This window comes from Moschus berezovskii, chromosome 9, assembly GCF_049115385.1.
Source record: "Moschus berezovskii isolate FMDL1 chromosome 9, NW_MosBer_1.0, whole genome shotgun sequence".
Classification (NCBI taxonomy): Eukaryota; Metazoa; Chordata; class Mammalia; order Artiodactyla; family Moschidae; genus Moschus; species Moschus berezovskii.
In genome coordinates, this window is record NC_142468.1 from 18,504,140 (window position 1) to 18,518,840 (window position 14,701).

A 14,701-nucleotide genomic window follows, 5' to 3' on the forward strand; every position below is an offset into this window, starting at 1 on the left:
GGCACGAGTTTACAGTCACCTCTACCACAAAGAGTTAATCCTTCCCGTCGGATTTGAGCGTCAGTCCCTTCCTTGCTTTCGCAGTAGAAAGCAGTTGCGCAGTACAACCAAACTGTGCCCAAGCTCGAACCAACCGGAGCCGACCATCCTTTGCCAGTTGACTTAACAGACACTTGCGGGAGCCTATCAGAACTTTGAACTGTCCAACCATCAACCAATTACAACTAAAGCTTGGTCTAGGACGCTCCAGGTCCGGGAGGGGGCGAATACCGGGTCAGGAAAAGGGGCGTTAAGGAAGCTTTGACGGACGGGTACAGTAAACCAGTAAGAGCAGAGAGCTGCCTCCCCACTATCCAATCGCGAGGTAGGAATTGTGAAACGGGGTGGGACTGTTGTCATGGGGGAGGTAGAGGCGCTAGGTGGCTACTGGCGCCCGAGGTAGAGAGGCAGGGGCGCTGGAGTTGGTCGGCGGCAGCTGCAGGTGAGTTTGGATAATGCGGGCTTGAGGTCTGGGGGCCGTCGCGGAGAGTGGGGGTGGAAACTCCATCTCGGCGCTCCCGAGGCGGAAGCCAGCAGGAGGGGGGCCTCGACTGCGGGTCCTGCCCTGCCCGGGCCGGGGCCAGGGCGGGGGCGGCGACGGCGGCGAGTTCGCCCTGACTGGGCTGGTGGGAGAGCCGCCCGGCTCCTGCGGCGGAGTTCGTCGTGTGGCAAGGTAGGCTGCGGGGCCGGACCCAAGCGGGTCAGGCCAGCAGGTCCCTCGGGACGCCTAGCTGGTCGGGTCTGGGACACTGACTGGCGACCGGTGCGTGTGACGGGCAGGTTCCTGGGGAGACGGGAGCGTCTGGGGTCCCGGAGAAGGGGGTGACAGGTTACGACCTGGTCCGAGGGACCAGGTGACGCGGGAATACTCCGGACACCTTTCGGTGTGAGGAAGAAGGTGGGAACCCGGGAAGTCCGGGAGCGGCCCGAGCGGAGAAAGCTGGGGGGGTGGGGTGGGAGGCCGGGAGACTGGGAGTGGCCCGGGTTCGAGGGAGAAGGGAGGCCAAGGGCGGCAGGGGTCCCCAGTGAGGGCGTCGAGGAAAGAGGCAGGGAGGGGGCTGGGGATTCTCCTGAGAAAGGCGGCCACCCGCGAGAGCAGCGCTGTGGGAGCTCTGGCGGGGCTTCGGTTGGTCGGACCGCTGGAGACCTTGAACAGCTTGGGGAGGGACGGGAGCGCCCTGCCCCCCACCGCTGGTCTGCGATGGGAGATCCAAGACTGGACTGGGAACTGGGTGTGAGGATCCCCGGGAGAGCAGAGATTTGAGGAAAAAAAAAACAACCCAACAACACCAACAAAACCTCGAGAGGGTAGCTCTGGTTTGAGAAGTGTTGAGAGGTTTAGCCGAGGAGTGAAGTCCTCTCAGTTGGGGATTAGTCAAGCAAAATGACTCGGGGGGTAGGCGGGAGAAGTAGTAGTTTCCTTGTAGGAAGGGAGTAGGAGATAGGGTGTCGTAGGAGGGAGCGAGCAAGTTGCTCAGGAAGAGACTAGTGGTCTTGTAGAAACTGACCAGAACAGTAGGTAACGAGGAATAAAATGGGGTCTTTAATAGGTTCTAATTACTTCAGAAATAGAAGAAACTTCCGCTGTATAATAATACTAAGATGCCATCTAGGGCCAGAGAAAGCGTTCTCAAACAAGGTTGTGACGTGCATTCCAGTGCTTTACGAAAGAAATGTTTAGGACGAGAGCGATTATGTTAGAAAATAAGGACATGGACAAGATGGGGAATTTGAATGGGAAAAAGGGAGGAGCAGCTGAACTAAAGGAGTAGGACCGGAACTTGATCAGGAAGAGGAGAGGCATGAAGAAGGGTAGGCGTACTTTCTCCAAATTAGAAATAAGTTTGAATTCTGGTTCCACCCTTAACCTCTCTGTGAAGAAGTTTCATCTGTATAATAAGAATAAAGATACTTTGCACTTCTTAGGGTTGTTTTTTCTTTCACGTGAATTAATATCTGTGGAACTTTGAGAATAGTAACTGGCACAGAATAAGTCCTATATACTGGATTTTTAAAAAATGTGTAGAGGATGAAGAAAGGCTTGGAATTCTTTAATGCGTCGTTTTGGAACTTTTAACTTGAACCGGAATCACTTGGAGGGCTTGTTAAAATACAGACTGCTGGTTCCATCCAGAATTTCTGATACTGTAGGTCTGGGGTGGGGCCAGGAGTTTGAATTTCTCTCAGGTGATGCTAACGTTGGTCAAGGGAACATTTTAAGAACCACTTGCTTTATTGAAAGTAGTAATAATGTAGCAGGGGATTCCTTGGTGGCTTAGTGATAAAGAATCCACCTGCCAATTCACCAGACGCACGTTGGATCCCTGGATCGGGAAGATCTGAAGGAAATGGCAACCCGTTCCAGTATTTTTGCCTGGGAAATTCCATGGACAGAGGAACCTGGCCGGCTACAGCCCTTGGGGTGGGAAAAGAATCAGACATGACTCAGCGAATAAAACAACAAAATAATGTAGCAGCCTTAAAGTACCTGTCTACCTGCTAGACAGGTAGAAGCAAATTGCAAAAAAAAAAAAAAAAATCCAAATACTCTGTAAGGGATACCCTGTTTTTTTTGTTGTTTAGTTGCTAAGCCGAGTCCAACTCTTTTTGACCCCATTGGCTGCAGCGTGCCATCCTCCTGTCTTCCACTGTCTCCCAGAGTTTGCTCAGATTCATGTCCATTGAGTTGATGATGCTTGCTATCTAACCATCTCATCCTTTGCTCCCCCATTCTCCTTTTGCTTACCCTATTTTAAGCCTGTGTTTTTCAAACTGGATGATACTTTATTAGTAACTATAAAATCAATTTAGTGGGTTACCACCAGCATTACAAATAAATGAAATAGAACAGAATTGACTACTATTGCACATGGCAAGGAAAAATATTGTTTTGGGAAATTTTGCTCATACGTGTGTGTTAGTCATTCAGTTGTGTCCGACTCTTTGTGACCCCATGGACAGTAGCCTGCCAGGCTCCTCTGTCCATGAAATTCTCCAGACAAGAATACTGGAGTGGGTTGCCATTTGCTTCTCCAGGGGATCTTCCCAACCCAGGGATCGAACCCGGGTCTCCTGCATTGCAGGTGGATTCTCTGAGCTACCAGGATGACATACATGTATGTACTCGGTTACAATGTAAATGTATTTCTTACATTAAAAAGAGTTTGTAAAACTGTTTTGAGCTATGCAGTGCAGTAAAAATGATGTTTCAGTAGGGACATCCAGGAACTGGGTTTATTATTTTTCTTTTTGTAGTATTTCTTTCTCAGGTTAGTACATTCTGTTAAATTTCTTCAGTTGATGATTTGGTTTCTCCTGTGTTTACCTTATCATACTGTGTTGTGCTTCTTTTTAGAAATTGAGAATATTTGGCATGAGTACTGAAGGGTATTTGAGGCAGAGAGTTGAAATTGAATGGTGTTTCTCAGATGTGGTCCACTTCTGTTTCACTCATGCCCTCTTCTTTAGCTTTTCTTACCAGTATACTGTAAAGCACAGTGTGTAAAAAAACCTCAGTATACACAGACATATTGACAGTAAAACAGCTAATACTGAAAGAGACTGGTTTGAGAAAAGTTCATGTGTAGAAAGTAAGTAAAAACCAAATAAGACACATTTTAAAAGAGAAAAGCAAAAGGGTGTTTCCTTTTTAGAGAGTAAGAGAATTTTAAAGTTTTTCATGGCCTTTCATACAAAATATATACTATAAAAGCACTTTTAAGAGAACCAAATATGCTTGTGTATTTTAGATTTCTAGGTTTTTGAAGAAAAATGGTGATAATACTGGACAATTAAATGTACCTGGGATAGAGTTTTAACTGCAAAGTAGTTTATTAAGCGGGAGCTTTTGTTCTGATGATTTTCTCCCTTGAGAATGATCTTGATGTGGCATATGTTGTAAGTTTAACTTGTTTGAGGGACCTAAATGTAATCTACATACTTATTTAAAGCTATATTGAGAATGTATACGTATATTTTTTGCTGTTCTTGGTTTGATTTTTTTTTCTAAAAGACTAGATGGTTTATATTTAGATAGAGTTCATTTATATCTGTTTTAATGGATGTAAGAACAGAGAAGGCAGTATTGAAAACAGAGATTCTTACAGCTCTCTTTAAGATCTTTATTCCAGGAGATTTATGTAACTCTTTCATTAATGTTTTATGAATTTGTGAATAAACTTTTGGAGTAGCTTTGCATCAGGAATTTTAGGTTTTTCTCTCTCTGAAAAATAATTTTTATTTGTATTTCATTTTTTAAATATTTTATTAAAATTTCAATCTTTGAAAAAAAACTTCAGTCTTGAAGGCCACAAAACACGTAATCATTGCATATTTGAGTTGAAACACATAGGCAGTCTTTTCATGAAACAAATTTACTCATTTTTGTGACAAAGGTTGCAAGGATGTAAGCTTTTCAATTCCTTGCATTGAGTTAAATGAAGTATCCCTACCACCAGAATGGTTGTTCTTTAAGTTATTGTACAGTTGATAGGCACTTTTGTATAGATCATTTGGTTCTTTACTAACTGATGGAAGAATGTAAAATCCTTAATAGAGTGTGGGAAAAATATAAAATTCATTCCTCATAATTGTGGACTTTAGTTTGATTACTTGCTTTCTGATAAATGGACTTTATTCAGTTGACTTACTGTTTACCCATAATTTAATCATACTTATCTACAAATAACTCTCATTGCTCAACCCTTTTTACAATGAGATTTATTAATCTGTTGTTGAAAAAAATGGTGGTTTTTAAATCCCGAAGAAACTGCTTTTGACTGTACAGTTTAGTGAGGCTCTTTTTCCCATTTCAAAGAATATTCATGTAAATTATTTTTACAAGTGGAAGTTCAATTAAAACTACTTAATTAAGTTCATTTTCTATTTCAGTTAAGTTTTGTCTTTTATATGTAGCTTCTGATCTGTTTTCTCTGCTTTTTGCTCTCCAAATACTCATACAATAAATCCTAACGGAAATGTGCTACCTGAAAATCTGGAGTTCTGTGAAAGTGCAAAAATCCCAGTGTCTGGTTTTTGGTTTGCTGGGAGAGTTCCTTTTATCAGAAAAGTTCCCTAGGTAAACTTTCTACCTTAAAAAGAGGTCTTTTAATAGAGTACTTGGAAAGCTACATTTTATTTTGGACTTGTCAAAATACATATGTTGTGTTTAATAAATTTTGATTTGTACGGAATGGATCTTAAATTCTGCTAATTTCTGAACTCTGATATATGTTTCCTTGGTGGGGTTGGGGAGAATGGATATAGTTGTACTCCTTAAATTAAAAAACATTTTTATTTTTGCTATCATATTTCTTGATATAATGGTAAATCTTTTATTTACAAAGAAATATAATTTTTTGAAAATAAAGACCAATTTGTTTGCAAAGAAAATTTATCTTCAGTAATTTAACATATTAGAAATCTCATTAAAGGCAAATTCTGTATAAGGCATTTTAGGCTGTTTGTTCAGCTATGAAATACAAGTATTGATAAATAGGATGTCTTTATCTTATTGCCATATATTTTTGAGAATATAAAATATGCACTTGGAAATCTTAGGGCAAAAGGAGGTTTGAGACTAAGGGAGAAGGAGAATACTGACATGTTTGAGGAGGAGTGTGGCAGATCTGCAGGAAGTATGTCTAGAGGAGTGAGCCATTCTTGGCAGTTTTCCTAGCGTGACATATGTAAAGGAGGTTGATCCTATTTGCAACATTCTCGCATGGACATATTTTTCGTCCTGCTTGTTAGAACTCTTCCTTTGTTGTGTTCCACTCAGAAAAACATGTCAGAATACAAATGAACACTCTTGAGAATTGCTAGTCCTAGGATGGGAAGCTGGACAGGACCATGTGGATTTAGAAGGCAGGATACTTGACTCTGCTGTCTAACTCTTGGGAATAGGTGCCCAACAATTGTTACCAGGCCATGCCTTCCCACTTGTCCTTTCTAATGGAGTCTGGGATTAAGCAGGAGGAAGACTCCAGTCATCTTAAATGGATGAATCAAGGAATTGCTTAATAATTGACTTTCAGTGCTTTCCCTTTCTCTCTCTACCCAAACTCCTTCTTCCTACTTGCTTGTTGCTACCTTACACTCACGAGCAAAGTCTTAAGTTCTCTGATTAGATAGCAAAATATTAATTATGGTAACCTGTTTATATTAAAGTTATATAGTTAATTAGAAAAATGATTATCGTCAGATTTTTTCCAGTTTAGTTAGGGAAGAAAAGGGATTTAAAGCTGTAGAACACTTGCTTGGCTTCTGAATAAAGACAAAGTCAGGGAAGTCAGGAACACAGAAAAAAAGCAAAATTCATGTCTTTTAAGATTGACTGCCTTTGACTTTAGAAAAGTAAAAGTGATGCTTCTGACTTTTTTAATCAGGAATTTTAGCTCCCAGTATTATTTAATAAACTTTTCTCAACCTAGAATCTCACAGACTCACAGAATAGCCTGATGATCACAGAAGTACGTTTGTAACTACCATATATAGAGAAATTGAAAAAAATATCATTTGTGTTCTGAGGCAGAATGATAGGATAGAGAAAACCCAAGTTCTGTGATTGTTTGACCATGCTTTTGAACCCTGGCTCTGTCATTTACTAATTGGCTAATTAGGCAGTGGGCAGTTTATGAAATCTTTCATAGCCTTAGTTTTGTCATCTATAAAATGGAGCTTGTAATATCCTCCTTAACTATCCTGATAATGAGAATTAAACAAAAAACATTTTATGTAGTATCTTGCATATAGTGGGCACTCAGCACACGATGATGTTAATAATTAGTGATTATAGCAATCTTAGCCCTTTCTTAATATCCCATATACTGTGGTTATAAGCAATGTGGTGGTTAGAAAAACAGGAATTGACTTTACAATTTTATATGTATTTTAAGTATTTACAATCTTTGTTTTTGTGGTTGGTTTACATGGGGTAAAAGGCTAATATCTACATGGGGTAATGAGGCTAATATTTTTTTATGTGGTCACAGGTTGTATCTCCAAGCATATCATCTGATCCTCTTCTGTCTGAGTTTTGCTAACATTGTTGTTCAGCTGCCCAGTCGGTCTCTTTGCGACCCCATGGACTCAGCATACCAGGCCTCCCTGTCCCTCACCATCTCCCAGAGTTTGTCCAAGTTCATGTTCATTACATTGGTGATGCAGTCCAGCCATCTCATCCTCTGATGCCCTCTTCTCCTTCTGCCCTCAGTCTTTCCCAGCATCAGGGATTTTTCCTAATAGTGGGTGCCATTAACCCTGCTACTGGAAAAAAAGTTGAATGTTATAGATTTAATGACTTAAAATTTGTTCTAAATGTTAGTTAGAAAGGATCAGTTTATCTTCCCTTATAGTGAATACATTACTCTTCATGATTCAAGTTGAAGTAGATTTTATTTCTTAAGTTAAGCCCTGTACCTTCCTTAGTTAAGGATTTGGTCACAGGTGAAAGAAAAATCTTTTTTCACATGTAGAAAGCTGTTAAAAGCTATATTATCTCTTAAATTGTCTCTGATGAAAGCAGCTGTATAATTTCCATAACAATCATGTCGTGGGCTTTATTTTAATTTCATCAGTGAACATAATTTTTGAATAGTTAACTATTTTAAAGAGTGGATTCATTCTTTTTTCTTTTTTGGGGGGAGGGAGGCGGCTGCCTCTCGTTACTTGCGGTATCTTAATTCCCTGACCAGGGATGGAATCTAGGCCACGGCATTGAACGCACTGAGTCCTAGCTCCTGGATAGTCAGGGAATTCCCAGATTCATTCTTATTTTTGAAAATTATTTATTATTTGTAGTATGAAGGGATGTTTTCCTATGATAGCAGAGTGTTTCTTACTCTTGCAGTGATTATAGTACTAAATACTGTATTGGGTATATTGGCAAGAAAATGAACTGTAAATATCTATTTATATGACTGGTGGGGCTTCCCTGGCAGTCCAGTGGTTAAGACTAGATCTAGACTTCCAGTGCTGGGGGTGTGGGTTTGATGCCTGTTCAGGGAACTAAGATCCCACATGCTGCACAGCATGGCCAAAAAATAAAAATTATTTTTATGCCTGGTCATCATTTCTAAAAATCTTAACATTTTATCAAAAGCTGTTGATTTCTTAATGATCCATTCCTTGATATTCCAGCTTAATTTTAGAAACCATACAGCTTGGTATGTTATCATATTGGTGAGGAGTTTTAAAAAATTTATTTTGTGATACTAGATTTAATCTTCATAAAGTTGTAAAGTTTTTGCAGTCACAACTTTATCATTTTTGGTATTCTCTGGAATACAGATATACTGAGTGAATGATGGGGAGACTCTGACTGCGAGTTGAATTTATAACATCAACTAAATGAACTTTGATTGGCTGAGTTCAAATCCAAGTCTACTTCCTTAGGCAAGTTAATTTAGCTTCAGTTTTCTCATCTGTAAAATAAGTCATTTTGAGAATTATGAGATAATTTGTGTAAAGCATTTAACAGTACTTCAGTTCAGTTCAATCCAGTTGCTCAGTCATGTCCGACTCTCCGCGACCCCATGAATCACAGCACGCCAGGCCTCCCTGTCCATCACCAACTCCCGGAGTTCACTCAAACTCATGTCCATCGAGTCGGTGATGCCATCCATCCATCTCATTCTCTGTCGTCCCCTTCTCCTCCGGCCCCCAATCCCTCCCAGCATCAGAGTCTTTTCCAGTGAGTCAACTCGTCGCATGAGGTGGCCAAAGTATTGGAGTTTAACAGTACTTAGCTCATAGTAAATACTTAGCAAACCTTAGCTACTGTTGTAAGGATACAGGTTTGCAGGTAGGAGGTAAAGTGAACAAAACAGATAGGAGGCAAAATATTTTTCTGTTTATTTTTTATTTTTGCATGGACTATGAAAGAATCATATATTAAATTGAACTATGAAACAAACTTCATTTAGACATTAAAAGCAATCTTGAATTCTTCTTGACTCTGTTGTCTTATTTTTAGTTCAATCAACCTTTGGAAAAATTTGAATCTTTATTTTAAATCAACTGTATTTTTTGCCATTCAGTCATAGTAAATTCTTAATTATCTACACCCAGATTAGCATTATTATAACCAACCCCTAAATTCTTTTGGATTATGAAGTGTAGCTAAGGAACCAATTAGACACATTTTTCATTAGACTTAAGTTTTATCTAAGATAATATTTAAATACTGTATCTCCTTGGCATTGAATAGCTTCATTAGCAGTTCTTTGGGCTTCCCTGGTGGCTCAGAGGTTAAAGCGTCTGCCTCCAATGCGGGAGACCCGGGTTCGATCCCTGGGTCGGGAAGATCCCCTGGAGAAGGAAATGGTAACCCACTCCAGTATTCTTGCCTGGAGAATCCCATGGACGGAGAAGCCTGGTAGGCTACAGTCCACAGGGTCGCAAAGAGTCGGACACGACTGAGCGACGGAATGGAATGGAATGGAATCTGTTGCCTGCAACTCTTTGGATTGAGGGGTAGTTGTTTTCTGTAGTTAGTATAGTGCTCTCAAATCCATTTGCTCATCAAATATTATCTGTAGACAAAAGTTCAGTTCAGTTCAGTTCAGTCACTCAGTCGTGTCTGACTCTCCGCGACCCCATGAATCACAGCACGCCAGGCCTCCCTGTCCATCACCAACTCCCGGAGTTCACTCAAACTCATGTCCACAGAGTCGGTGATGCCATCCAGCCATCTCATTCTCGGTTGTCCCCTTCTCCTCCCACCCCCAACCTTTCCCAGCATCAGAGTCTTTTCCAGTGAGTCAACTCGTCACATGAGGTGGCCAAAGTATTGCAGTTTCAGCTTTAGCATCAGTCCCTTCAATGAACACCCAGGATTGATCTCCTTTAGAATGGACTGGTTGGATCTCCTTGCAGTATAAGGGACTCTCAAGAGTCTTCTCCAACACCACAGTTCAAAAGCATCGATTCTTTGGCAATCAGCTTTCTTCACAGTCCAACTCTCACATCCATACATGACCACGGGAAAAACCATTGCCTTGACTAGACGGACCTTGGTTGGCAAAGTAATGTCTCTGCTTTTTAATATACTATCAAGGTTGGTCATAACTTTCCTTCCAAAAGTAATAAGTTCTAAATACCTATATGCATTATACTTAACATGTGCTGTGTACTATGTGATGTCACTTCAGTCGTGTCTGACTCTTTGCAACCCTGTGGACTGTAGCCCACCATACTCCTCTGTCTTTGGGATTATCCCAGGCAGGAATACTGGAGTGGGTTACCATTTCCTCCTCCAGGGGATCTTGGTGATCCAGGGATCGAACCCAAGTCTCTTATGTATCCTGCATTGGCAGGTGGGTTCTTTACCACTAGCGCCACCTGGGAAACCTTCAGTTCAGTTCAGTTCAGTCGCTCAGTCGTGTCCGACTCTCCGCGACCCCATGAATCACAGCACGCCAGGCCTCCCTGTCCATCACCAACTCCCGGAGTTCACTCAAACTCATGTTCATCGAGTTGGTGATGCCATTCAGCCATTTCATTCTCTGTCGTCCTCTTCCCCTCCCGCCCCCAACCTTTCCCAGCATCAGAGTCTTTTCCAGTGAGTCAACTCGTCGCATGAGGTGGCCAAAAGTATTGCAGTTTCAGCTTTAGAATCAGTCCTTCCAATGAACACCCAGGATTGATTTCCTTTAGAATGGACTGGTTGGATCTCCTTGCAGTACAAGGGACTCTCAAGAGTCTTCTCCAACACCACAGTTGAAAAGCATCAATTCTTCGGCGATCAGCTTTCTTCACAGTCCAACTCTCACATCCATACATGACCACGGGAAAAACCATAGCCTTGACTAGACGGACCTTTGTTGGCAAAGTAATGTCTCTGCTTTTTAATATGCTATCTAGGTTGGTTATAACTTTCCTTCCAAGGAGTAAGCGTCTTTTAATTTCATGGCTGCAATCAGCATCTGCAGTGATTTTGGAGCCCCAAAAAATAAAGTCTGACACTGTTTCCACTGTTTTTCCATCTATTTCCCATGAAGTGATGGGAAACCTTACACTTACATAAATGTTTAACATTTATTAGTTTGTACATCTATACGTATGTGTATACATTTATATTTGAAGAATTGTTGTTCTTCAGTAGCTAAGTCAGACTCTCTGTGACCCCATGGACTGCAGCACATCAGGCTTCCCTGTCCTTCACTATCTCCTGGAGTTTGCTTAAACTCATGTCCATTGTGTCAGTGATGCCATCCAACCATCTCATCCTCTGTTGCCCCCTTCTCTTGCCCTCAGTCTTTTCCAGCATCAGGGTCTTTTTCATTGAGTCAGCCCTTTGCATCAGGTGACCAAAGGATTAGAGCTTCAGCATCAGTCCTTCCAATGAATATTCAAGATTGATTTCCTTTACGATTGACTGGTTTGATCTCCTTGCATTCCAAGGGACTCTCAAGAGTCTTCTCCAGCACCATAATTCGAAAACATCAATTCTTCATCACTCAGCCTTCATTATGGTCCAACTCGTATATCCGTACATGACTACTGGAAAAACCATAGCTTTGACTGTATGAACCTTTGTGGGCAAAGTGATGTGTCTCTTTTTAATACACTGACTAGGTTTGTCATAGCTTTTCTTCCAAGGAGCAAATGTCTTTCAATTTCATGGCTGCAGTCATCGTTAGCAGTGATTTGGGAGCCCAAGAAAATGAAGTCTGTCACTCTTTCCACTTTTTCCCCTTCTATTTGCTATGAAGTGATGGGACTGGATGCCGTAATCTTCATATTTTGAATGTTGAGTTTTAAGCCAGCTTTTTCACTCTTCCTTTATCACTCTCATTTAAGAGGCTCTTTAGTTCCTCTTTGCTTTTTTAGAGTGGTATCATCTGCATATCTGAGGTTGTTGATATTTCTCCTGCAGTCTTGATTCCAGCTTGTGATTGATCCAGCCTGGCATTTTGCGTGATACACTCTTCATATAAGTTAAATTAACGTGGTGACAATATACAGCCTTGGCAAACTCCTTTTTCAGTTTTGAAGCAGTTTGTTGTTCCATGTCCAGTTCTGACCATTGCTTCTTGACCTTAATACAGGTTCCTTTCTCACTTCTGAGAAAGTGAGGTAAGGTGGTCTAGTGTTTCCATCTCTAAGAATTTTCCACAGTTTGTTGTGATCCACATAGTCAAAGGCTGTAGCGTAGTCAATGAAGAAGTAGCTGTTTTTCTGGAAATCCTTTGCTTAATTTGTGATCCAACGGATGTTGGCAGTTTGATCTCTCGTTCCTCTGCCTTTTCTAAATCCAGCTTGTACATCTGGACATTCTTGGTTCACGTACTTTTGAAGCCTAGCTTGAAGGATTTTGAGCATTACTTTTCTAGCATGTGAAAATGAGTGCAGTTGTACAGTAGTTTGAATATTCTTTGGCATTGCCCTTCTTTGGGATTGGAATGAAAACTGACTTTTTCCAGTCTTGTGGCCACTGCTAAGTTTTCCAAATTTGCTTGACATGCATATTGAGTGCAGCACTTTAACAGCATCATCTTTTAAGATTTTTAAATAGCTTAGCTGGAATTTTGTCACCTCCACTAGCTTTGTTTGTCATAATGCTTCTAAGGCCCGCTTCATTTCACACTCCAGGTTGTTGGCTTTAGGTGAGTGAACACACCGTTGTTGTTATCTGGGTCATTAAGACCTTTTTTGTATTTTTTATGTTATTTTATGTATTCTTATGTGTATTTTTGCCACCGCTTCTTAATCTTTTCTGCTTCTGTTAGGTCCTTGACATTCTGTCCTTTACTGTGCCAATCCTTGTGTGAAATGTTCCCTTGGTATCTCCAGTTTTCTTGAAGAGCTGTCTAGTCTTTCCCATTCTGCTGTTTTCCTCTATTTCTTTGCATTGTTCACATAAAGAAGGCTTTCTTATCTCTCCTTGCTATTATCTGTAACTCTGTATCAGTTGGGTATATCTTTCCCATCTTTCCCTTTCTCCTTTGCCTTTTGCTTCTCTTCTAAGCTATTTGTAATGCCTCCTCAGACAACCACTTTGCCTTCTTTCATTACTTTTTCTTGGTCACTGCCTCCTGTACAGTGGTACAAGCCTCTGTCCATAGTTCTTCAGACACTTTGTCTGCCAGATCTAATCCCTTGAATCTATTTGTCACTTCCACTGTATAATCATACGGGATTTGATTTAGGTCATACCTGAATGGCCTAGTGGTTTTCCCTACTTTCTTCAATTTAAGTCTGAATTTTGCAGTAAGGAGCTCATGATCCACAGTCAGCTTCAGGTCCTGTTTTTCCTGACTGTATAAAGCTTTTCCATCTTTGGCTACAGAAAATAAATCAGTCTGATTATAGTATTGACCATCTGCTGATGTCCATGTGTAGAGTCAGCTCTTATGTTGTTGAAAGAGGGTGTTTGCTATGACCAGTGGGTTCTCTTGGCAAAACTCTATTAGCCTTTGCCCTGCTTCATTTTGGGCTTCCCTGGTAGCTCAGCTGGTAACGAATCCACCTGCAATGCAGAAAAACCTGGTTCAACTCCTGGGTTGTGGGAAGATCCCCTGGAGAAGGGATAGGCTACCCACTCCAGTATTCTTGGGCTTCCCTGGTGGCTCAGTTGGTAAATAATCCGCCTGCAATGTGGGAGACCCTGGTTCTATCCTTGGATTGTGGGAAGATCCTCTGGAGGAAGGCATGGCAACCCACTCCAGTATTCTTGCCTGGAGAATCCCCATGGATAGAGGAGCCTGGCGGGCTATAGTCCATGGAGTTGCAAAGAATCGGACATGACTTCAGTAACTAAGCACAGGGCAGCATTTTGTACTGTGAGGCCACACTTGCCAGTTACTCCAGGTATCTCTTGACTTCCTACTTTTGCATTCCGATCCCTTATGATGAACCGGACTTCATTTATGGTGTTAGTTCTAGAAGGTCTTGTAGGTCTTCATAGAACTGTTCAACTTCAGCTTCTTTAGCATCAGTGGTTGGGGCATAGACTTGGATACTGTGGTGTTGAATGATTTGCCTTGGAAATGAACCAAGGTTATTCTGTTTTTTTTGAGATTGCACCCAAGTAGTGTGTTTCAGACTGTTTTGTTGACTATAAGGGCTACTCCATTCTATGGGATTCTTGCCCACAGGAGTAGATGTAATGGTCATCTGAATTCAATTTCCCACTCCCATCCATTTTAGTTCACAGAGTCCTAAAATTACATCCAGTTTGAAAAATAGTAGTGAAAGTAGTGTAGTGAAAGTGTTAGTCTCTCAGTAGTATCTGAGAGTTGTGTGACACCACGGACTGTATCCCATCAGGCTCCTCTGTCTGTGGAATTCTCCAGGTGGGAATACTGGAGTGGGTAGCCAGCCATACCCTTCTCCAAGGGATCTTCCCAACCCAGGGATTGAACTTGGGTCTCCCGCATTGCAGGCATATTCTTTGTTGTCTAAGCCACCAGGGAAGCCCAATTTGAAGAATATGTATATTCAAATAAATGTTGAGATGAATTTAAAAAATTTTCACTTTATAAGGCTAGACTGAATTCATAGGTAGCCTTGGTTATTTTGACTCCTCCATTTTCTGGCTGAAAATTCAGGTATTACCATGTAGGAATCGGTTAATATTTTGACTTTTTAAAAATCTTTTAATTTTTTAAATTTATTTATTTTAATTGGAGGCTAATTACATTATTGTATTGGTTTTGCC

At 41.1% G+C, this 14,701-nt stretch overlaps 1 protein-coding gene across 11 annotated transcripts in view; it reads left to right on the plus strand.

The window, feature by feature from the left end:
- Window positions 1-346: 346 nt before the first annotated feature.
- Window positions 347-14,701, plus strand: part of NUMB (NUMB endocytic adaptor protein) — a 176,226-nt gene continuing 161,871 nt past the window's right edge. For 7 of the 11 annotated variants that reach the window (XM_055436776.2, XM_088839470.1, XM_088839466.1 and 4 more), the window contains exon 1: window positions 347-481. The gene's annotated coding sequence lies outside the window, so the exon portion shown is untranslated. Of the gene's footprint in view, window positions 482-569; window positions 713-14,701 lie in introns of those variants that run through there. The other 4 variants (XM_088839471.1, XM_088839472.1, XM_055436774.2 and 1 more) reach the window with 3 other exon arrangements.